This window comes from Gavialis gangeticus, unplaced genomic scaffold (genome assembly GCF_001723915.1).
Source record: "Gavialis gangeticus isolate Ggan-Ray unplaced genomic scaffold, GavGan_comp1, whole genome shotgun sequence".
In the NCBI taxonomy this organism is placed as follows: domain Eukaryota; kingdom Metazoa; phylum Chordata; order Crocodylia; family Gavialidae; genus Gavialis; species Gavialis gangeticus.
The window spans coordinates 33,421,178-33,446,105 of NW_017729008.1; the positions used below are offsets into that span (position 1 = coordinate 33,421,178).

The following is a 24,928-nucleotide window of genomic DNA, read 5'->3' on the forward strand; positions in this document are numbered from 1 at the left end:
ACGTCCGAACCATGAAGACACTGTCAGTCACATTGAAATGACAACCTCACACCCTTGATTGTTTCCCCTCCACATACAACCCCCAAATAAGATTTGTTCAGACTGGTACTACTTGGTCTAACCAAAAACACATGGGAAAAATTAAAGAAAGGAAAATAACCCTCAATCCTATATTGGGATCTAGTGGTATAACCTCCATCACCAGCATGGAGTCTCTTTAATACAGACCGGTAAATAGTGATTCAAGGTAAGTGACTTATGCCAGACATCAGGAAACATTTTTAACAGTGATATTTATAAAACTGGCATAATCTCCCAGGGGAAGCAGAGGAAACTCCATCATTTAAGAGACTGACATTTGTATTGGAAAAAGCACTTGGTATTACTATGATGAAATTTTCTGAGAAGGCTTTACAATCCTAGCTCTCTTACTCAGGGTATCATTAGCAAACCCTATGGATCTCACACATGCACACATACACACACACAGAATATTTATGAACTTTTGATGTGCTGGAATAGATAGACAGTGCATGAGAGTTCACTCAGTACAACTAAGATTTGTCACTTGTTGTTATAGTCCTACATGCAGCCGTTGCAACAAAAGTGCTCAACAGAGAACAGTCACCATGGAGCTATTTTCCTAGATACTGTTGTATAGTAATTATTGATGTCTGTTGACTTCAAGCTTGTAAATTGTATTAAATTGTAAAAATCTTTAAGCAGACAGAAGATAGCTAGTCAACACAGGCAGAAGGAATACACAGACAGTCCTTACTGCATGCAAATACACAAACTATAAAAATTCAAAGCTTTTTTCCTCTCTTTGCAATGTACATTAGAAAAGGAAATAATTTGTAAGATTAAATAGAAATGTTTATATGCCTTCCAGAGATGCGTGCCTAAAATGTTTTACATGAAACAGTGTGGCTTGCAGACAACTGTTACTAATTTCAGCTCTTGTTCTATACTTTTATGCCATGTATGCCAAAAAATTTCAATTTTAAGAACAAACATAATGCTAATCATAATAATACTTTGTTTTTCCATAGTGCCTTACATCAGTGAATCTCAAGTAATTTATGCACATGAAGGAACTTAGAATTTTGCTACCCCTGGGAGGTATTACCCACATTTTATATAAATGGGAAAAATAAGCTAGTAAGAGATTGACTGACTTGCCCTTAGTGCATCCCACAGTATACTGGTAGCAGAAATAGGAATAAAATTCCAGATTCCTGTGCCCCAACTCTCTGCTCTAGTCACTAGGCTTTGATTCTTCTTATCTTTGGCTTTTGCTTCCAACTTTAAGTTATATCAGTGGTTTATGTATATGAAAAGGACACATCTTTCTTTCCTGTGTGAAAAATGCCTATTAGATTGAAGGATTAAGTTTAATGCACATTAAGCAGCTATTATTTTAAATGGCTATAGCTGAGGTCTTAATTTCATATTAATGTACTTACGCAAGGAGCCTCATTTTCAAAAGAGATGAACAAATAGTGGCACCCCTCAAAAACAGACCCTTTCTTTGGGTGCCAACATATAGATGTAGGACCCTACTTTAAGGCAGACAAGTTTGCAATGAATTCAAAGGCATTCAAATAAACCCCACTTTCCCCAGCAAAACCTGCAGTTCACATCCATAGTGTAATAGTGACTAAGGACTTTCTACTTTTTTCAGGTTGAGTTTATGGGGCTCTCTCTACAGAGAAATGCAAGGTGCTCCACCTCAGAAGAAAGAATCCACATCACACTTATAGGATCAGCAGTGCTACACTTGACCAAAAGAGACTTGGGGGGTCATGACTGATCACAGGATGAACATGAGCCACCAATACGATGCCGCAGTCGGCAAAGCAAATAAAATTCTGGCTTTCATCTACCGATGCATCTCAAGCAAGACCCAAGAAATCATCCTCCCACTTCACTTGGCCTTGGTGAGGCCATATCTGGAGTACTGCATCCAATTCTGGGCTCCACACTTTAGGAAGAACGTGGAGATGCTTGAGAGAGTCCAGAGGAGAGCCACACACATAATTAGAGGTCAAGGGAGCAGGCCTTATAAGGAGAGGCTGAGAGGCATGGGACTCTTCATCCTGGAGAAGAGAAGGCTCAGGAGGCAGCCTATAGGTACATAAGGAGTGTGCATCAGGAACTGGGAGAACATCTGTTCACCAGGGCACCCCCAAGGGAAGACAAGGTCTAACGATCACAAACTGCTGGAAGACCATTTTAGACTGGACATAAGGAAAAACGTCTTTATTGTCTGAGCCTCCAGAGTCTGGAATAGACTTTCCCTGGAAGTGGTGCAGGCACTTACTTTGAATATGTCCTAGAAATGCCTGGATGCTCACCTTGCTGGGGTCATTTTGCCCCAGCTGACTTCCTGCCCTTTGGGCAGGGGGATGGACCTGATGATCTTGCGAGGTCCCTTCCAGCCCTAACATCTATGATATTTATGAAATCTCCATGATAGCTACCCACTACCGAATTTGAGAACTTGTTGACAACATGAATAGAAAACACAGCATGTGTAAAAGCACCACACACTTTTGAAAGGTCATTTGTTAGAACTGACTGTAGAGTGCCACACACTGATGAATGTAGTGGAGTGGTGCTCAACCTCAAGCCCACTGAAGTGTGTCATCCACTGCATGGGGCTCCCCAAAAGTCCAGAAATTTGGCACTGGGAAATTTCCAGCCCCATGGGAGTCCCGCAGGCTGGATAACAGGGCCCTGTGTATTAGATTGCACCAGTGTATGGGGTCGGTTGGGCTGATGTGCGACTGGATCCAGCGTGCCAGGTCAGGGCAGTGTACAGAGCCAGGTTGGTCCACTGGATAGCATGTGCAGACCAACCATGCATGAGATCTGGCCCACAGACTGACCTCCACCAACTCATCTGGCATGTAGGGCTGGGAGCTTGGGTGCCACTGGTCTAATGAATATAATCCAGCCTTCACTTGCTGAACCTCAGTTTAATGTTTTTGGTGGAGAGGGGACTGTGGTCACTCTCAGTCTATGGTGAGATTCTATTAGGTTCCATTATTTCTATAAAAGGGATAGAAAACATTTTGACCAAAAACATTTCTAAATGTGTCTGCTGAGCATTAGCTACTATGATTGAGGATGTAAGCTGACTGCTGTAGGAACCAGGAAAGAATTCCAGCTTCTCCTATCTCTACCACTAAATTGTCTGAAGGCATTCATGAAGTTTGGGAAGGATGAAGTTTACAGTCAGAGACTGAAAATCCTGATCAGGTTGGAGATCAGGCTCAATTAGCTAATTTATCGGTATCCTAATATTTAGTGTTTGTACCGTGTATTCCATAAACCAATGACTAAATAATCTTCATAATACCTTTCTGATTATTGCTTCCATTTCACTGAGGCACAGTAAACTAAGGCAAAAAGAAGTGAAATGATTTCTCCACTGAGAATTTAGAAGTGCCTGATTTGCATTCTCATTCCCATTTACCAGGCTGAATCACTGGACTGGCAAATCCTATAGTATATTTATAACATTATAAATAACTATATATATATAAATACATGCACACACATGATAGATATATATACCTAACCTATATATTCTTATTACCAGTTTATGAGAAAAGAATAGATTCTTCCCACATTCCCATATGTGGATGAACTGAGCTCCAGGGTCGGGTGGAGGAAGTCAAGAAAACAAGTAGAAGGTGGCACCGCCTAACATAGCTTGACTGCTGATGGGCAGTGGCCTGCTTGCTGTTTTAAGCTCCCTTAATGATGATGTGCAAGACTGAACATCTTCTTCGCATTTCTAAGTAGCTGCTCGTTTTAGTGCAGTTGGGAGGGAACAACTATTCCTGGGAAGTGGGGAGACATGCCCCAAATAACAAAATGTGCCTTCAAGTCTACCCAAAATACTGCTACCTAGTCAGCCTTATCCTTTCCCCACGTGTTGAATCTTGAATTGTTAACCTGCATTTTAGGGTCTTTGGGTAAGGACTGTCTCTCTCAGATCTTTTCCTACAGTGGTGAACGCTAATCTAGGCTCTCTCAGTTCTCATAAAACAGCATTTTTAATCTTCACTATCCTGTACTAATGAATGAAGCTTCTGAGAGTACTAATGAATTTTGCCTCTGCTGGCACTGGATACTTCATAAAATGGAAAAAAGTCTCTGCTTCCTTCAGGGCACCTGCTTTCAATTACAGGAAACATACGGCACCTTCAGATTTTCAGCTTTCAACATCTGTGGTTTCCAGGTATGGATTTGTTGCATTCAGATTACTGCTACGCCTGCAGAATGCTGCCTACCTTGCAGGGGGATGCTTGAGAAACACTAGAGATGGACAGTAAGTAATAGCATTTGCTATCACTTTTTAAAAGATTGATAAACTACTCTGAATGAAATCCTTTAGAAAACTTACCCTGCTTGTACTGGAAGGGTTCAATCAACAGCAGCTTGATTAAAAATTTAGCTTCCGCTCAGTAGAGAGTATACAAACTGATGCTTTTATGCAGGCCAACATAACCCATTCATCTTCCCCCCTCATTTTCTCACAGATACCCTCTGCCTCATATCTTTCAGAGGAGACCTAATTGAGCATCTGACTCAATCAACAGCAGCTGGCCATGCAAGTGGCAGGTGTCAAGGTGAGCTAGGTCATGTAGCTGTGCAAGTAAAGACAATGGCTACAAGGGCTTGGTTTGTATCTTTTTCCTTTCTGCATTTTTGACATAATTTGATTTATCAGCCCCATTGCAGGACTGTAAAATGAAGGACCTGTTTCTTTTTCTCTTTACAACACAATTATTTCAGGTTGTGCTTTGTATGGTCCAAGATGGGCCTGGACGGATGACTGCTCCATATAAGTCACTTGAATAAGCCCAGTCAGATTTCACCAATCACCACAATTCTCAAATAATTCATTTAGGTCCGGCAGGAGACAGTGGTGTTACATAAACCAAGCAGAGCTTGGTGCAGTCTGCTTTCCATTCTTGGGTTACGAGCACTACTGAACAGCATTATCACATCATGTCTAGAGTGATCTAATTTGTAAGCTAACATCTAGCTTGCAAATCTACATTTTAATATACAGATAGCTCTTGCTGATAGCAAGATAGCAGTGGCATCCAGGGACTAATGATACCTAGGCACAGGGCTTAAAGATAGTAAAAAAAGTAGTGCCAACACAGTAAAAGATAAATACTACTGTTAAGCAACGAAGTGCTACTATTAAACAAAGGAGGAAAATGCATCAATAGGAAACCCTAACTTGTAGGTACAGGAACTGATTTATCTGGATACAGTTTCTAGAGGTCAACATGAAAAAATAACCCCTAAGAGTATTACATCAGTCCATCTCTGTGCCTGGGCAAATACGAGATAGAAAGAGCAGAGCAGAGACACAGTTAAGACTGACCCTTTTAAAAACAGCATTGGACTTCACAGTCCGACACCTTCTCTGCACTGTCCTTTTTGGCAGGCCGTTACAGTCAGTGAAATCACAAACCCGTTTGCATTTAGAAGCTTCTTCACAACCTGAGAAAAAAGAAAAGCAGAAATGGCTGGGCCTTACCGAAAGCACTGGCCTGTTGGTGCACCATACACAAGCTCAAACTTATTTCAGATTTCATGCATCTCAATGACTTAGCAAATAATTTATGTTTTGTTTGAATGCTTTCTAGGAGAGGATGCAAACCAGTGACAGTGTGTGGTGTTTGGCTAGTGGAGTTACTGCTCTATGAAGCTTTCTACCAGGTTACCTCTACTCGATACTTCATAGACAATGGAGAAGAACAACAGTGTTTTATATGCTTACACTATATTTTATCATTAAGAGCTTGACTTCTGCATTTCCTCCAAGGAGTAGCACTGCCTGTGTGCTCTCTCGTGGATACAGCAATGTACCTGGCAGAGCACAGCGTCCCCTGGAATGCAGTCTGGAGGTCTTTTTAATCCTTGGAAAATATTCTGCTTTCCCTCTGACCCCAAAGCATTAGGTCGACACCGAATATTGGACGATTTGACAATGTGCTGTTAACCTTTGTGAACATAACTCTGAAAAAAGCGACAACAACCTTCCCATTTACCCCACAGATCTGAATTCGACCCTCTTCTGAAGTCAGTGGACTTCTACCAGGACTCCTCTTACCTGGAATGTCCCTAAAAATTCATTACATCTTTTGTAAGGTCAATTAAGAGGGTAGCATTGTGCCTAATTCTTCCAATTCACTGCCCACATTTGAGAAAATAACTTGGAGGAAGACAAAGCAGCCATTTGTTCCCTCAGTTTAAAATTGAAAGTGGAAGAATACATAGAAATTTACTTTCCTCTTCTTTTTTGTGTACTACCCTTGCATTCGTAACAACAGAGTGAAACCCACATCAACATCTAGCAGTCCTAACAGATATTGAGTTCTCTCTTATTAATCACATTCTGTTATACTGCTGTCTCTTAAAATAATGGATGGTATCAACAGTACTCATTATTAATTTCACATTGAGGTGTGTTCAAGCAACAGAAAAAAGACCTGGACTATGAAGACCCTTGTGTTCAGGACCAGAGTCTTTCAATTCAGCATATTAGAGAGACCCGGGATCCCTGTCAAATCTCAATTAAGACTCACGTTTACATCCTAAGCATCTCACAGCTCCTGGGTGTTGGGTCAGCGCTGTGTCTAATTCAATTGCATTTACACTTGGATGTAAATTTAGTTAGTTATAGCTTAGTTACCAACTCTCTGCAATGAAACCCTAAACTCTATATTTGACAAGAATATCCGACTAACATTTTTTACAGTGATTTTTTTGACAAGTGTGCGTTTGCAGATTTTCAGGACATACTAATGACTCCAAAGGAAACTCCAAGAAGGTTGGAAGTAAATATTGTGTGTATGTTTTTACAACAGGCCTTGTCAACCACCATTAGGGGCTATTCCACAAGAGGCTGGCATTGTGGTTTCTACCAACCCAAAAGGTCTAGGGAATAAACTGTATTTGATTAAAATATAATACAGCATGATGCAGCCTGGAAGACAAATCAGTTTGTAAAAAGACCTGTTCAAATATGTATTCCCTTCCATATCAGCCTCACAAAATGCTACTTGCCGACTTGTCAGAGGTGAGTTAAACATCATTCGATTTTTTTCATCATCAATTATAATACAGAGCAAGTGAACAGATATTGTCCACCTGAGCCAGGAAATTTACAAGGCAATTTTACAAGACTCATTTTTTTCACATTAATTATTTAGGCTTAAGTCCTGAAAAGAGATATTGTAGCTGGAATACAAGCTCCCGCTAAGGAGCCATATATTTGAAGATCCTCAGGGCTGTAACCTTATCTTAGCAGGATAAGGTTAAGAGTAGAAAAGGGCTAAGAGTATGGGGGGAAAAAATGTAGCTTTTGCACTTTGACCTGGGGGCTGGTGGATGCTCTGTAGCCTGATGTTTCCCAGTAATTTGCTAATTATTAGCATTCAAGTTGCCAACAAAACAGAATTTATCATCCTGAAAAGAAAGCTGCATTCAAAATATTCAGCAGGCCCCACAACGGCATTACAGCGAGAGGATCTGTGATTAGGTCAGAAGCCTCTTAGATGGCAGAGGCAGGTTCAGGTCCCTGGTCAGCAGAAGATTTCTTGTGTAACCTTGAGCAAGACTCGTCTGTACTGCAGCTGTAGACGCACGCAAGCTCACTTTAGACTAGCGAAGTGTGAGGAGCAGTTGCCCTAACGCTGGTTCAGCACAGGCTGCAAGAGTCCCCATGCTGCTGCTGCTAGCAATACTAAAGCTAGCTATTTTAAAGCGAGCTCAGGCAAGTTGAAACCAGCTTCAATTTCCTCTTTGGATTGCTCTCTAGATGCACTCCTAATCTCTTTGCATTATAGCTTCCCATCTGGGAAAGGGGCATAATGACACTTTCGCAGAGGTGTTATGAGGATAAATAGATTTTGCAAGCGGACCAGGAGCTAATGGAGAGCCATTGTTTACCTAGGACAAAAAAAGCAACGTGTTGACTAGACATCATACATTTCCTGGCTCAATCTGTTCCCTAATTTTAAGCTGCCAGGTGCCACCCCCACCCCCCCAACATCCCTTAACTGTTGGTCTTTTGTGAAACACAGGAGGGGAATGGATTTAGTGAGTTAGAGTCTATCCCCCTGCTATCGTAGGAAAACACGTGTTTCAAATCTTATTCATCAAGCAATTGCCCACCCTGGAGATCTTCCAGAGGAGACTGGACAGTCGCCCCCCCGCTGGAGTCACCTGACCCCCAGCTATCCTCCCTGCCTGGTGCAGGGGACTGGATTCGATGATCTTCCAAGGTCCCTTCCGGCCTTACAACCTATGAATCTATGAAGCTCCATCTTAAAATTAGTGGTTTTTTGCCCCTCTTCTCAGACTGGGAGCCTAGATCATAAACTTATGACTTGATGGCTACCCACCTAAACATCTTTGAGGTCTGTCTCTATACTTTTGTTCTTCTGGCAGTACTGTCCTATAGCTTCAACAGCTCTTCTCCCTCCTGCGGTGTTTACCCCTAAGGTTTTTATAGACAGCCATCATACAATCTCTCAGCTTTCATTTTGCTAGGCAAAGAAGGTCTTTTTAGTCTCATTCGTAACACAAAGCATGCTAGTGAGGAACATAAAAAACTTTCTAACACACAATACTGTCATTACCTGTCTGCAATCTTGTCAGTTAAAGAAAAAAAAAACAACCAGAATTAAAAGTTAGTTTTAGGTATTACACCTGCCCCCCGTCCTCCTCGCCCTCCACAGAGCTCTTCTGTCGATTATGGCCACTTCACAACAGCACTTTTCATTCAGGACCCAAATAATATGAGAAACAGACTAAATAAAAAGTGTTGTCAAATGCACAAAGCAAAACAGACTGAACAAACAAATCCAGAGCCTTTTTTCTCCTCTTCAGCTCTTTCAGATGGTTAGTTTAGTGTTACTGGGAACACTAAGGTAAAAAAGGACACTTTTGCTTTGCTTTTGGAGCTGTTCCTGTCTCATTAATTTACTCCAACGTACCAGAGCAAAGCAGAAAATAATCTGACCAATACTTTCTATTGTACAATTAAGTAGGCTAATTACTGAGACAAACTTAACTCCTTTGCTTTGTGGTGGGGTTTTTTCCCTCTCTGGTGAATCACCACTGTTGCAATGTACAAGTAAAAGCAAGCCACTGAGAAATCAAAAGGGGATGGGGGGGACAGGGAGGGAAGGAAAAAGCAACGTAAAGACCATAAGAATATACATGCATCTTTTAAATAAACTTTAAAAAAAAAGAATCAGGTACATCTGTTCATGGGAAAGACTTTTAAAGGGCGGTCCAATGCTTTAAGGATATAGTGCATTTTAGAAGAATCACCCCAAAGGCCCCTTACAAAATGTCTGTTCTTTTCTTCCTGTTACAAACGTTGCTCAGTTGCTAAGTGTGGCTGAATTTCAGAGGAACGGTACCCGGGCCTTGGTTTGACAAGCTACAGTTTTCCACGACACCCTCTAAAAGCACACTTGGCCTCTCCTGCAATCAGGTCCCCATAGCACGCAGTTCAAATGCCTTTCCAGACAATATAGTAGATAGGATAAGAAAATTATTAAAGTACCTTACAATCCCCTCAGGCCTGGGAGTGAGAGATCCTCTCTTCTCAGCACCCTTCTACTTTATGAGCCTACTTGTACACATTTCTATCAGACCTGAAACCTTTTTGAGCTTCCTTTGTGGTTTAGTCATATAAAAATGACACTTAAGCGTTAGGCTAAAACCACACGCTCGTTGGTTAGCATTTCCCTCCCCCCATGAGCAAAGTGCTTTGAGATGATTGCTGTTGTAAAACTATTCAGCAAGACCCTGAAAAAAAAGACTTCCTGCACTTTGTTAAACAAATGTAATGAACTTGATGAAAAAAAGACTAATGTACTGCATAGTAGTAACTGGGCTTGATATGCACCACTAGATTCAGCTACAAAACCACCATTTTGCCACTCTCAAAAGGAAGTGGTTAATAATGTGCAATACTTTTCACAGGAGCCTTGAAACAGGAGCAAACCTGAAATATAACTCACTTAATCATTCATTTCATTTGATACCAAAGTGCTTCGTGCTAATAAAGTTAAGCATTAAAGGATTGCAATGTGACAAATTCTGATGACCATTTCATAAAAGAAACATGACTGAAGCAGACGGATCTGCAAAGCTCTCTCGGTAATGGGAAGCCGAGTCTAATTTTAGATGATTCCCCAATCACTGGAGAGTTTGCAGTGTGCACGGCCAAACCAACTCAATCAACTGACTTTTATCTCTATGACTGCAGGTCACATTATCTCATGAATGAACTGTTATGTAGGTCAGTCGAGAGTTGTCTTCTAATTGAATGCACGTTTTAGCCTTGGCATTCAAGCCCTAGTTATCACGATTCCAGACAATCAGTGGAGGAAATAAAGGAAGAAAATATCAGACAAGGGGCTGTGATAATTAAGCTTTGTTTTAGGGAAGAAGTGCCAAAGTAGATGTGGATAGCAGCCTGTATAGGCTCATTTTCTTTTCAACAGGACGTAGTGTGGTGTAGGAATGAGAGTTTTGTAGAAGAATGCTCTGTTTAGTCACAGATCAAATACAGCATGGCCAGAGGCTGTGTAAACTACTGTATGTGGCCTACAAACATACCCCAGCTTGCCTTGGAGGCAGCTCTTGAAGTGCGTGCCAAATGCATTTGCGTGTTTAACTGGAACAACTGAGACCACCAAATTATTTTATAGAAGCCTCCGCACAGCAACGTCTTCAGTTGTGCTCAACCCAGGCTGGATTTGAAATCTCATTATCTATCTCCTCCATCATGCTAGCATTTCTATATTTCAAGTCTTTGGAGAGACCTCCACACATAGCTCTGGAACTATTTATCCACCATATTATCTCATGTTATAATCAAAAGACATATGTAAAATATGCTACAAGTACAATAAGGGCAATGTTTGGGCTTCACTGTAAAATGATGAACATCTGAACCGAAGATTTCCAATGAAACCAAGGTAAAAAGTCATAAATTTATATGCGCACACATTTTACTTTCGACTTCTGATCTGTGCAATCCTAGTGAAACTCGTTTATATGAAAAAGGGGAAACTGCAACTGACTGCATCTGCGGTCGCTCACATCTGAGGAAACACGTGGTTCTTAATCAGATAAAAGCCAAGCTCTCCAAATGCAACATTTGTGCTTTCTAACCCACATCTATCCCAATTATTCACGGAACATTTCTAGATTTTCAGTATTCAGCAGCAACATCATTTTTTTTCTTTCATTTTTAAGTATTTGCAGTATATAAAGAGGTAAAATGACTGAAATGAAAGCCTACTGCTCAAGGCCAAATTTTCCTATAGTGTATATACTTCATTGCATTTTCCATTGCCTGTGTCCTGACAGCTGCTATTGGAAAGTGTGCCGCTACATGCCTATTGCAGTTGCTGCCGTCCTTTTATTCAACTTGCTTTTCAAGGCTTTAGAACCATAGCTGCACAGGAAGAAGAAAAAAAGGCAATCACATGGGAGATGATTTTGTCATCACAGACTCCACCTTCTTCAAACACCATCTAAATAAGATACTTAAGCCCCTCCCCCCCCAGATCTGTCACTCTTATGCACCGAGTGTCAGTTTTACTCCTCATAAGTGATATATTGCAGTTGCACCATGCAATTCTTATTAGGGTCAGAATGCAGTTGCAAACATCTGTTAATTAAGGCTCAATCTCTGTGTGAGGTAGACAATGTACTCATTTTACACCTGGGTCTATTGAGTTATATAGGGTGAATTAACTTGCAAAAAATGTGACAGGGACCCAGACAGAACCTAGCAGACCTGTTTTGGACTTTAACTTTCTCAAAAATAACACCAAAAATATAGCGCATCAGATTTTACACACACACACACACACACACACACCAAAAATATAGTGCATCAGATTTTACACACACACACACACACACACACACACACACACACACACAGTTATTGCTGAATAAATTACATATAACGGCCAATTTGGAAGGAAAAGAACATTAATGTATTTTTAATGGCTGAGCTAAGGGTAGGTCGGTATACAGCGTTTTAATTCTAGTACATTAATGTTGCATTTATACATTAGCAACTAATGTGATAATGTCAAACTCTCCAGTGGTCGTGGAATCATAATAAGTGTTGTATTAGCATTTAAAAAAAAAAAGCAACCCCCGTAAGACAAATGATTAAACTCCCCCAAACCATTCAGAGAATTTTTACATTGTTTCATCTATTTTGCATGAGACATCAAAGCTGAAATGGAAAGCCAACAGACAGGGAAAAAAACATATCTTTGTTCACAATCAGCGTTTAAAGCAAATGAAATCTTTCCAATCCTGCCCAACCTGTAAATGTCAGTCGTTTCTGGAATGCAGCAAATAACGGTAGTAACTAAAATAAATAAACAAATCGGAGAAGGGACTTTGGGAAACAGCCTCTCCAGCAGAGATTTTATGTTTTTTGGTTGCTGAAAAATGACGAGTAACAATCTGACAATCAGTGGTGTTTTTACCAGGCCTATGATGCTCCAACCCAGTTTCTAGTAGCTCAGGAATAGCTCTTAAAAAAAAGGTTGCTCGCATATGTAGGCATTGTGTGCACTCACAGAAAGCAAGCCATTCTCCTTGGATTTAAGGCTCATTCAAGCAAAATACCTCCTATCAGGCCACACCCAGGGTTTCCATTATAAGGATTCTATGGCACACTGGTTGTTTATCATGCTATTAAACTTGTTTTTCCTTTTCCTCACTCTCTCACTATGGATTAACGCTTAGTGAAATGAAATTTTCCTGCAGGTAATTACCTGGCTGCATTTCAAGGCATTCATAAAAATTACAGCTCCCTTTGGCAAGAGATGACACTAGGGGGTAACATAATAGGGCAGTGGATTTGGAGTTCAGTTCCTTCCAATTATGGACCCATTGAGGGGCTCCCTGGGACAGCCTTTGCTGGGTTTGACTCTTTTCAGTCTCAACACTCTCATCTTGTATTTATGAACACATTTGCATTTGATCCACATAGTTTGTACTCTAGTGGGCCACAGGGTTCTGGTCTATGTCCTGTGTTCTTCAGTGCTTATGTGCTGCCTCCTGGATTGATTGTTTTTAGCACTGTGGCTTATATTTTCACTGCTATGCAGATGTTACTCTGATCTGCTTGGCTCAACTGTTTGCTAATCACCATGATGCAGTCTCAGCTGTGGCTGATCGCTTTTGAAGCCTTTCCGTTGCAGAGGTTATGTAATTTCATTAAGTTGTACCCCTGATTAAAAAAAGGGGAAGCTTTAGTGGGGCTTTTACCTACAAAACGTCTATGTATAAGTAGGTCTCCCTCCCCCACCCCCTTTTGCTGCTAACATTTTGCTTCTCTGCAGTTCATGTAGTTCATCTCATTCTTGGGCCTGCTGCACTAGATTAGCTTAATGTCAATTGTATTTGAACTGGAAGCAATTTGGGGGCACTAGAGCTCTTTGGATATTCTGGCTCCAATCCAAAATGAATCATTTGGGTGTCACTGTGGTGCAAACAGTATCAACAATAATTTCACTGAAAACTGGATTAATGCCATGGTGAACCAGATCCTTTGTTTTCTCAACAGACCACAGCCCTTGCTTAAACTGTATTGAGTGCCCAGTCTCACTTTGCCTCTGGCCGTGCCTCTTTTTCCAGCTCTCTTTTACAGGGTCTTGGGCTGAGGAATGGAAGCTTTTCAGTGATTGCTTCTTTCTAGGCAGGTCTGAATTGTTAGGGTACTAGAATTTCTTCCTAGCTAGCGTAGGCTTGATGGTAGAAAAGGAAGGCTGGTTTTGGTGGAAGGAATATGAAACAAGTGAACCCTCAGGCTAGGGACCGAAGTTGTGCATAAACTTGTTTAAGTGACTTAAACCTGTAACAGAACAGAAGTTCAGTGCACATAAACTGCTTTAAAAAATGGCCGAAACAAGTTAAAGAAAAACCCAGTTGGAATACAGTATCAGACTTAACTGATTTATATCAAACTGGTTTATGGAACTTCTGTCCATGATCCCCTCCTTATTTAAGTTAACTCACGGTCCCCCAGCATCCCAGGATGCTTTGCAGCCATGGGCTGCACTATCTGCTCCTCAAGTTTTTTGATTGTACTTAGCCACAATGTTCAGAAATAAGGAAGCGGAAGGAAAAGAGCCCGATACTTTTTATTTTACAAACAAATCCCTTAGCTTGTAATACACTCCAGTCTTGTCATTTGTTCTCTCTCACTGCTTAAGGCCGCCAAATGCCTTGCTCTGCGTGGAATTAGCCGTGCAAGTTTATTTACTTGTTTACTCTTTGATACCTTGATCCCAAGTCTCACTATTGACTCCCTTGGCTGCTAGGTGAAGCACTGCAAGTGTTTGCAAAAGAGAAAGGAAAGTGTCGAAGCCTCTCCCCATCTCTTGCTACAACTCAACATGTTGCAGCCTGCTCCTTTCTACTGTTGTGATCCATTTCCAACTGACGCATGGTATCAAGGTTGGCCATGCAAGGGAAAGGGCTAAGAGTCTGAATGTTCTTCATAGTGAAAGCTATTCCCTGGGACTTGAAGGTCCACTATGGCAATAAAGTGCCTCCTATAAACTCTCTTTTTTTTGTTATCAGTTGCTTTTTTGTTCAATTTAAATCTCTGAGGATGGAGCAAGTTCCACTGCTTAACTTGCACAGCTAAATCCAGGAGTTATACGAATAATCAGCAGAGTCAAGAAGTGCAGAAATAGAGCTATTTAACTGAATCATATTCAGAGAAGGCACATAGGTCTTTGACTATTATCTGACTAACAGTGGAGGGAAAGGAGAGGTAACTAGGGACATTTTTACATGTGCTGGGATGTGGATTATTTCAAAACGCCCCGCTGCCATTTTGTCAGCACAGGGATGCCGATACACATGACGCATGCGGAACATGTCAATTTTCGTGCTCCAGAAGACTCGATTAATCAAGCCTACTCTGACATGTTGGATTTCCAGCATGTCAGAGCAGGCTCCCCACATCCCTAAGACTTTATGGAACAACAGCAATACATGGATCTAGGGTGAATAAAGGTAGGGACTCTTTAGTCTTAATTTTAATGGCAAGCAAAACCTTCCATACAACCCAACTCAGTCCATGGAAGTACTCTTGTGGTTTAACAGATGCACATGCTTAATTCTTTGTTGATGTGAGGATGGATACATGCCCTGAACTTTTACAAAACATAAAAGAATTCACTTTAGTTTTGCTAAGGTTAAGAAAAAAACATTATATTGGACAAATCTGGAGCAACAGTTTATGACAAAGGTAGAGACCAGACAAGCAAAATAAGGGCTCCAGTTTTTCTCATGTGCTCCCCTCTGGGCATTTTCTCCTCCCTCTGACCTAATCAGATGGGTATTTCATAAATCCAAATATATTATTTTAATTATGGTAATAATGAATAAAACTGGATTTCCAACATGGCAATTAAGCAAACCATAATGGTTCCTCTTAATGCTATAAAGCAACAAAAAGGACTAAGAAATGGTAATGAGATTAAACCTTAACAAATGTGGAAAACTTGGATTGAACTCATTACACAAGTGACAATTTGGAGGGAAAATGGTGAAAAGTTTCAAGATAGTGCATGCCGACAGACTACCTCTTAGAATATGTGAGAGAATCATGGATTTGGGACCCAAAGGGAAAACAGTAGGTGGTATGGAAATGCAAATCCAGGCACTGATGAACTTACTGAATGTCATACCAAGGACAGCAGTAGAACTGTTTAGCAGAACTGTATTTAAAATGGGGCCTGAGATCAGTAACTGCTGATTATCCGACTGTTCTGCAGAGCTGATTGAAGTCAGTGGATTCCTAAGCTTTCTGTAATTATGCTCCTCTTGTAAGGCACTAGCTCCCACTTACAATTTTAGAAGTTGTAGCCCTTTTTAAATATGAGAACTGAAAAAATATACCCTTTGATGTGGCTTTTAAAGATTATATTTAATATTTCTAAGCTCCCTGGGATGCTTTTGCGAAGGGCATGGATATTAATGTACTTTGCACCAAATTATATTGATGGTTCTTCCAAATAAATGACAAATTGGTTTTAGCACAAAGAGCAAAAGCAAAAAAGTACCACAAAAAAAAAATCCTGAAAAAAATACCCTACCAAACCCAAGATGACTTTGAATTTAAGAGGACTTCACCAATAATTCTATACATGGAAAATTTATAAATGTTACAATTTTACATGTAAAGGAATGAATTATTGGAAGATGGTTTTAAAATTCCTTCCCGCCCCCCCCCCTTCCCTTTACAGCTGTGGTGGAGAAAGCAGTGGTAGGGAGGCAGACAGGGGCCAGGAGGCCTGAACCCTGTCCCTTGCCACCTGTCTCCACTGATCACTTGATCCCATCACTGCCTGTGCCCCACTCCCACCACCTGACCCCACTGCTACCTCCTCATTCCCCATGTGTGTGTGGGGGAGGCAGTAGCAGCAGGTTGGGGAGGGGGTCAGAGGTAGCAACTGCAGCTCTGACCCTAAGCCTACCCCCCCCACCCTCTTTGTACTCAAATCCAAGACAAGAGGCTTTTTCCCCCTTATGCTGAATGGAGGAAAAATATCCTGGTCTTGGATTCAAGTCAATCCGTACCGAATGTGGGGCTGAAATCCTGTTGGAAATTAATAAACTAGTAATAATTCCTTCTCTTAACTCCAGACTTTCAAAGCAGAGCTTGAACAAAGGTTCCATTTAGCTGAAGACATTGGAGGCGGGTTATTAATACTTTTCCACGGTTTTAACTTCCTTTCTGCTGATGTAGTGTGCTGTTCTCCGACGTCCCTGCCTGTGGAATAGACATGGTCCTGCCAACTCTTACCGTTATTATTTATTTATTTAATCAAATGTGAAACAATAGTGTAACTAAAGCTGGAGGTGGGGTGGGGGGTGACTGAGGCAGAAATTGGAGGGGGGGTTCTGTTGGGGGAACAAAAATAGCCCCAGCCGTCATACAGTTGCCCAGGGCACAGAGGTGCCTGGCTACACCTCTGGTCTGAAAGGGTTAGAGTTTGGTTTGAAATGTCTTATTGCCCAAGGTCAAGAAGTGAAGAGATTATGCAAGTGTCATATTAACTTTGAATCATGGGGGCCAAAACGGGAACCTTGAAAGCATCATTTTAGTATTCCATACAGGTTCAGACACCTGAGGACAAATAAAAAAGATTGTCAGCCCATATTTTGTGATGTCTTCAGGCCAGCATCATCGTTTTTCAATACTGGACAACACTGGTAATAGCACCCAAGTTGAGTTTATCTTTGAATTCTTCAGTTCCCAGTAAATTACCCTATTCCAGAAAATGATATTATGAAGCTCGCTCTCCGACTTTTAGATAGGGGAGAGTTGCAATAAAACAGGGCAGTTTATGAGCAAAACTGATTGATTATCACTGAGGCGTCTGTTTTTTTTCTTGAACTGTGAACTGCTACTTTCCAAAAATCAAATTTAGACAAATTCAGAAATTTCTAATGAAGACAAGGCAAAAAATACCCATTTGGCAGAGGTCTTTCAAAAAAAAAAAAACCAAACAAACCCTGGGCCATAAAACTATTAAATTAATTTTGAAACTACCTTGTCCCTTTTGTAAAGCTTTGTTGATTGTGCTGCTCAAAAACAAAGTGTAAATAACAGAGAAGGTACATGCAAGCTATTTAAGCACTCTTGCTGCATTATATTCAGCTTCCAACCTGCTAATGGTACTTCCTGTGCTAAGGCCACCACATGCAGAGAACTGAATCCCCAGTGGCTCTGTTTAACATCATGCATACTTTAAAGCAAACATTCTTTCTATTCTAAAATCGGAGGTAGCAACTCTTTCCCACTGGCCTATGATATACCTAGGCTACAGGGATCCAGGTTTTTAAGGCACTTTTGTCCCTTGCAGCAATAACAAGTTTGTGTGTTGAGATGACTGAAATAAATTCTATATAAAATATATGCCAGCAGGAGCCAGGACACAAACTCTAGTTTCTCCGATCCAAAATACACTGGTCCTGTAATAAACATGGCTTTCCTAGAGCTGTGAAAGTTTGTTTTGATTAAACCACTTGGGAAATGTGGATTTATAGAATTATGGGAAAGTAGGGACCTCACGTGGCCATCTAGCCCAGCCCCTTGCTCAAGGCAGGATCATCTTTGACTAAAACATCCCAGTCAAGTGTCTGTCTAACCCGTTCTTGGAAACTTCCAAGGATGGAGAGTCCACAGCTTCTCTAGGTAGCCTGTTCCACTGCTTGGCCACCCTCATAATCAGACAGTTCCTTCTAATCACCAACCTAAATTTCCCTTGCTAAAGCTTGAGGCCATTACTCCCAGCCACAGAGAAAAGCTCATCTTCATCCTCTCTGTAACTGCCATTCAGGTATTTGAGGGCTGATATAAAATCTTGACTTGGTCTTCTCTTCTCCAGACTAAATGGCCCTACTTCTTTCAGCCTTTCCTCATAAATCTTGGCTCCCAGGCCCTTAATGGTCCTCCACTGAAACGAGAACTTTCTGAAGGATATGCCGGTGTTGCCAAAATGTTCATTGGGAAAGTTTTGAAAAGTTCAGGATGGAAAAGGGCGAGGGAGGGGGAGAAAGATACTGACTACAGCTCCAGAATACAAATAATTTGTTGCTTCGGATGCTCGCTGGGAACATTGGGAGACCCAAATCAAACCCCTGTTCTGTCTGATTCAGACTAGGGCCTTGAACATGAGTATCTCACATTCGGTCTGATGCCTAGACTATTAGGGTGTTCTGAGTTGGGTTGATATCTAGCATTTTGATGCAGATTTTTGAAAAGGTCTTGGTTTTGCCTTGATAAACCACAGGAAAAATGTTAAAATCTTGAAAAAGTTTCAGAAGTCAGGAAGAACTTCTACAACTGGGGTAAAAGAGAATTTATTTTGCCAGGCACCAAAACAGGGCACTTTGTAGACCATCCCTAGCAGGCAACACTCCTCCCAACTTGCTCTTACACTTTATGGTGTTGCCCGGTCTTACAAAGGTAAGCTTGAAAATACCTAGTAAGTGTAACCTAAAACTCAGAAATTGGAAAGCTAATAGAAAGAACCTAAAATGTACATACAAAATCCTTACTGATTTTTAGCCTGATCTCATGATTTATGAACTCAGAGAGCGGGCTGAAATGTTCACCTGCTGCATGACTAAGCGTGTCTTTCCCCTACTGTGTGTGTCAGCCTTTCTCTAACTGTGGACCAGAAAGGACCTTTGGGTAGGAATCTGCTTAAACACCTGCATTAGATTTCTTAAAAACATGCTTCTTCCCCACCACTTGTTAACCCCACTCCCCTCTGAGGAGAAAACTGAGAATTCAAGCCAAATTCAACAAGTTAAATTTGATTCACCAGGTCTCATTCTCCCTTTGGATTGTTATTTATTTAGGTCAGGGACCTTGAATGATAATGTGATAATAAGAAACCTAAATTAAGTTCCAGAAGTGAATAGTGCCATGTTTAAATAATACATATGCATGAGGATATGGGGATTTTTGTGGGGCGCATTCATTTTGCCAAACAGAATCAAAATGCAGTTCTTAGGGGACTCAAATTTTTAAGTTTAGTAAAGTGTTCCTGCCACCCCACCCCCAGTGAAGTGCTGTTGGTTTTTTACATGAAAACCAATGCAATTAAGTCAGGTAAGGTGAATTTCAAACATTCTGCTTTCTCTTTGCGTAAAAAGGCTTGACTCGTGCAATATATAAAAATCAACTACCCGTACATCAATCATTTTAACTGAAAGCACAAGCTCACTAACTTAAGAGAATACAGTGAACGCCCATAGATAGTTAAATGCAAGCTATATCCAATCACAAAACAACAAGAACATTTATCTCAATATTAAAAAGCAAAGCAGAAAAAAAAAAAATCACATCTCTAAGAACCAATCTCTTACCCGTCCCTACGTCTGGAAGTCTTGGATTGTTTCGTGTAAAATTCTGCATTCATTGGGAATGATATTCCATGCAAGCTAACTTTAATCTTCCAAACTTTAAATTCCCTTGATCCGTGGAAACAAACACTCACAAAAATGATGACGCTATCCCGGAAATTTATATTCTTCTCCCATAACAAACAGAGAAAAGAGACCGTCTCAACAATTATTACTTAAGAAAACGCAAGCAAGCAACAAGTAGTCTTCCCTCTCTGCCAGCAACTTACACTCATAGGTTACACCCAAAATCCCATTTAACAGTTTGCATAATTCACTGTTTCTCTGGTTACATATTTTATGAATTATGACAGCCAGCTAGGAAAGTTGCCTCCCTTTATTGTCCTGTGGCAACCACTCACTCTATATCACACTGCCATCAATTCAAAATCTATAATACAGTTACCCTAATGTATTCTTTTGACATTTACCTCTCTGTCCTACACACGTGCAACACCAAGGCTTACTGTCCCTGAAGGATAAAGAATTAGCAGCCAAACCGCAAACCAAATATGCAGGTATTAAGTGTATTTTTGGAGAACACTAAAGGAGAGAGAAATGGCTGGATATTCTTCAGTTCTACCTCAGATGTTTTAATGGTGCAGTTTTGCAGCCGAGCAGATTTTAACAATCCTACTATGCTGTCAAATAAAAGGCCTAATTAGTCCCAGAAGTTAATATTGCCACATTTTAAAATAAAATAGAAAAGGCACAGAGATTTTTCTGGCATGTGTACTTAGCGTAAACACTAGAAAATCAATCAGAATCAAAATGCAAAGCAATCCAAAAGTGACTGGATGCATCATGTTCTTTATTTCTAATCCTAAATGCCTGGTTTCATTCATCACCGTTTATTTAAACACCAATATACTACCACGACAGTTAAGACTAAAGACATCCAAATTTTTCCAAAGAGTAATTGACTTTAAAATATCTCTTTGCAATAAAATGAATTTTAACATAGTGTTCTGCTACAGACTCCATAATACAAAGTAGGTCAATCAATTGCTCATTGGCAAAAAGCAGCAAACTTTTGACAGCCAGGAACAAGAATAATCTGCATCTATATACTCCTGCCCTTGTTGTTTGGCATTCTCAGTGGAATTCATTCAGCGTCTGAGCAACACACAATTGTATTGCAAAACACTGAGCAGACTTGTGGAAGTTAGTAAGTAATAAATAACAATGCACCACTTCATGGGTAAAAAGGAGAACAATGTAATAAATAATGCTCTAAATGTATTACTTCTATCACACCAGAAATGTGCTAAGGGTTTTGCATGGATATAATGAGTCATGCCCCAAGCCTTCTACAGCTTACAACATAAATAGGAAATATGGAGGTAAAAGGGACCAGATGAAAAGATGTAAAACTGAAGATTTACTTGGTTCTTACGTAAAACTTTGCATCCATGGCTCTCAAAGAATGGTGCAGGCTTAAGTAGAGCAACCTGTTTTGCAGCAGATGAGGCTAACTATGGTAACAAAGCCAAAGGTTTAGCCAAATCCTGCCTCCTACATACTCTACAGAGTGTATTAAGAGCACAACTTTTTTAGCCAGCAAGAAGAGAAACAGTTAAAGTCAATACCAACAGAAAAATATATAAATTAATTAATGATTAGTTATTAAACGCATTAGGGAGCTGTCAAAGTTGTCACACAGTTAATCAAATCAGAGTGATCACCCTTCAGTCTGATCATTTTAAATCCTTCATTTTTAATATAAATTACATCAATGCATGAAAAGAAAAAACATCTTAAAGTCACCTCACAAGAGGTCAGTTTCTAGAGGTCAAAATGAAAAAAACCCAACCCCCTAAGAGTATTATATCAGTCCGTCTCTGTGCCTGGGCAAATACTACACAGAAAAAGCAGAGCAGAGACACAGTTAAGACTGACCCTTTTAAAAACAGCATTGGACTTCACAGTCCGACACCTTCTCTGCACTGTCCTTTCTGGCAGGCCATAACAGTCAGTGAAATCACAAACCCGTTTGCATTTAGAAGCTTCTTCACAACCTGAGAAAAAAGAAAAGCAGAAATGGCTGGGGCTTACAGAAAGCACTGGCCTGTTGGTGCACCATACACCAGCTCAAACTTATTCCAGCTTTCGTGAATCTCAGTAACTTAGCAAATAATTTGTGTTTTGTTTGAATGCTTTTCGGGAGAGGATGCAAACCAGTGACAGTGCGTGGTGTTTGGCTATTGGAGTTGGCTATTGGCTACAGAGTTACCGCTCTATGAAGCTTTCTACCAGGTTACCTCTACTCGATTCTTCATACACAGCTGAGAAGAACAAAAATGTTTTATACGCGTACACTGTATTTTATCATGAAGGGCTTGACTTCTGCATTTCTTCCAAGGAGCAGCACTGCCTATGCGCTCTCTAGTGGACAAACAGGATTTTTGCAAGGATCCTGCTCCCCTTCTTTGTGAATGTGATCAAATAAGAACTGAAAGGCTCGTCTCTTCTGCCAGAATCCCAGTCCAAGGTTCTGTGTTTCTCTAGCAACAATGACATTACTCACAACAGACACGGAGCAGGGAGCAGCCGTCTCTGCCTGCCTTATTCTGTTTCAGGTGTTATCTATGGCAGTGTTGCAGAAACAACCCAAAAGTGTTGGATTTTTGCAGGGGATAAAGGATATAAGCAGCTAATTAGTTCTAAGCTCATTAATTTGCAATTTTAATTGCATTCAATTCATTTGGTAGTTTTGTAACCCCTGTTTGTTCTACTGGGCACTACTCAGTTTATCCCCGGCATATTGGGCAACCGTATTTGTAGGTCTAGTGTAGGAATTCTTCACAGATATTTTGCAAGTCTTCCCATTTGAAATTTGTTGAAACAGCCCTGGGTGCTAACCACTAGGACGTAATTACATAAAAGTGCTTAGGTTTGCTGCTGATAGGGCACTGCCGGTGACCAAGGCTAAGTCCAGACAGTCAAAAAGCCCGAGGCTGAAATGATTCAGTTTTTGCAGGTTAGTCTAAACTGCAGAGATTAAATTGAAACAGAAATGAACAGACATTTACCTTGATTCAGGAAATGCAGCCACGTGCCCAGGCCAGAAGCCAGGGGGTGTTACAGCATGGCTCTCTGGCATGTAACAATCATGGGCTGTGTGCTTGCTTCCTCTTTCTGCTGCCCCCAAGGTCTCTGGGAGTCGCAGTCCAGAATTATAGCAGCAGGACTCTGCAGGGTTGCTCATCACTTCCTCTTCCTGCTTCCAGGTGCTTCTGAGCTTTGTAGCCCAGCCTCAGCCAGCAGTAAGTAAGCACCCCCACTGCAGACTGGGTTACATCTCTATCTGGGCCTGTCTCCTCCACTCCCATGTCAGCCAGCCATCACTGGTCCAGCTAGGGAGCAGAGGGGCGAAGCCAGCCCTGCTCTCTGGAGTGGACAGCACAGCCTAACCCAGGGCTACAAAGCATGCTGGGATGCTGGAGGACTGTGATTTAACTTAAATCAGGAAGGGGTCTGGGACAGAAGTTTCATAAACCAGCTTGACCCAAATCAGTTAAGTCTGATACTACATTCACTTAAACTGGTTTATGTGTAACTTCTGTCCCTAGCCCAGATGGACAAATGAATTTGCTTCTTAAAAGGTAAAAGAAAACCGTTCATAAGGAACAAAACCTATTTCTGGGACATATTATGGGGCAGTGGGGAAAATCTTGGTCTTCTGTTATCAGGAAGAAAAAAGCGCACGGCATGGGTAAACCAAGAAATTTGTTCTCTAGGGCTTTCACCAGTATTAAGCTTAAACGTAATACATATTTTTCTTTTCCTTTTTGACACAGGAGTTACATGATAGAGTCAGAACACATTACCCTCTCAGCCACGACTACAGATACTGCAGGAGCCCATTCTCCTTTAAATTAGATGCATGCATCATCTCTGAATCTATTCATATAGTGCTTCTGCTTCTAACCACCAAGTTCTCCGAGGGAGAACAGTTAGTGGCATGCCTGCAATAAAGGAGAAACTTTCAGAATTAGCCCTATATAGGTGAATCGCACAAGTTACTTCATGGTGAGGCTGCTACTGCCCTCTCTGTGTAAGCTGGCTGGAAATAATACTCTATTTAACCTACTTAGGAAATAAAACAACTTTAATCCCTTGAGAATGGGGTTTCAGTTACTTGTAAGCATTTCTCACTAAGGGACACTTTGCAAATCACATCAAATGTGTATATACTTTTAAATGATATATGTATTGGGCATTAGGAGCATTATCAATAAAAGAACGTATCCTTTTCGTACCTGTCTTGTGTTTGAAATCTGTACACTCACAGAAAATAGATGCAAATCTCAGAAAAATTTCAGTCCATTTGGGATGGCTTCTGGAAAATGGTTGACTAAAGATCCTTGCAGGAGATCTAGTGAGTGGTAAATCAATACACCCCTTTCCATCCTCTCTTTTCTTTGCCTCTCATCTCTTTGCTGTATAACGTTTTTATACTTGTTCCATTTGTTGACATCTAAGATTTTTTGTTTAAGAAGAGAAAAGAGATTTTAAAAGTGTAAAAAATAATAAAAAGTGCACTCCCTGAACATGTCTAATGAAGCAATCTTGGTACCTCCATAGATTCATAGATTGTAATGGGCTGGAAGGGACCTGGGAAGATCATTGGGTCCAGCCTCCTGCATCAAGCAGGAAAGACAACTGGGGTCAGGTGACCCCAGCAAGGTGACAGTCCAGTTTCCTCTTTTTTAACAACACACAAAACTAATTCCTTTCCATCTTTCTTCATATCATTTCAAAATTTCTTGCCATGGGAGCCCTAATACCCTTAGCTGCCCACTCTCTCAAGCAATATTACTTTTGCTTTGCTCTACAAAGTGAGTCGCGTTCTCTTCTTGGTTACATTAGCGCAAGCATCCACCTACCATGTTGACGG

The 24,928-nt window shown here is 40.8% G+C and overlaps 1 protein-coding gene across 14 annotated transcripts in view; it reads right to left on the reverse strand.

Annotated features, from left to right (window-relative positions):
- CELF2 (CUGBP, Elav-like family member 2) overlaps positions 1–24,928 on the reverse strand; it is a 1,030,042-nt gene that overhangs the window by 310,447 nt on the left and 694,667 nt on the right. The window contains exon 1 of one of the 14 annotated variants that reach the window (XM_019509589.1): positions 9,614–9,688. The exons of the other annotated variants lie outside the window; for them this stretch is intronic. The gene's annotated coding sequence lies outside the window, so the exon portion shown is untranslated. Of the gene's footprint in view, positions 1–9,613; positions 9,689–24,928 lie in introns of those variants that run through there. 14 annotated transcript variants of the gene reach the window in all.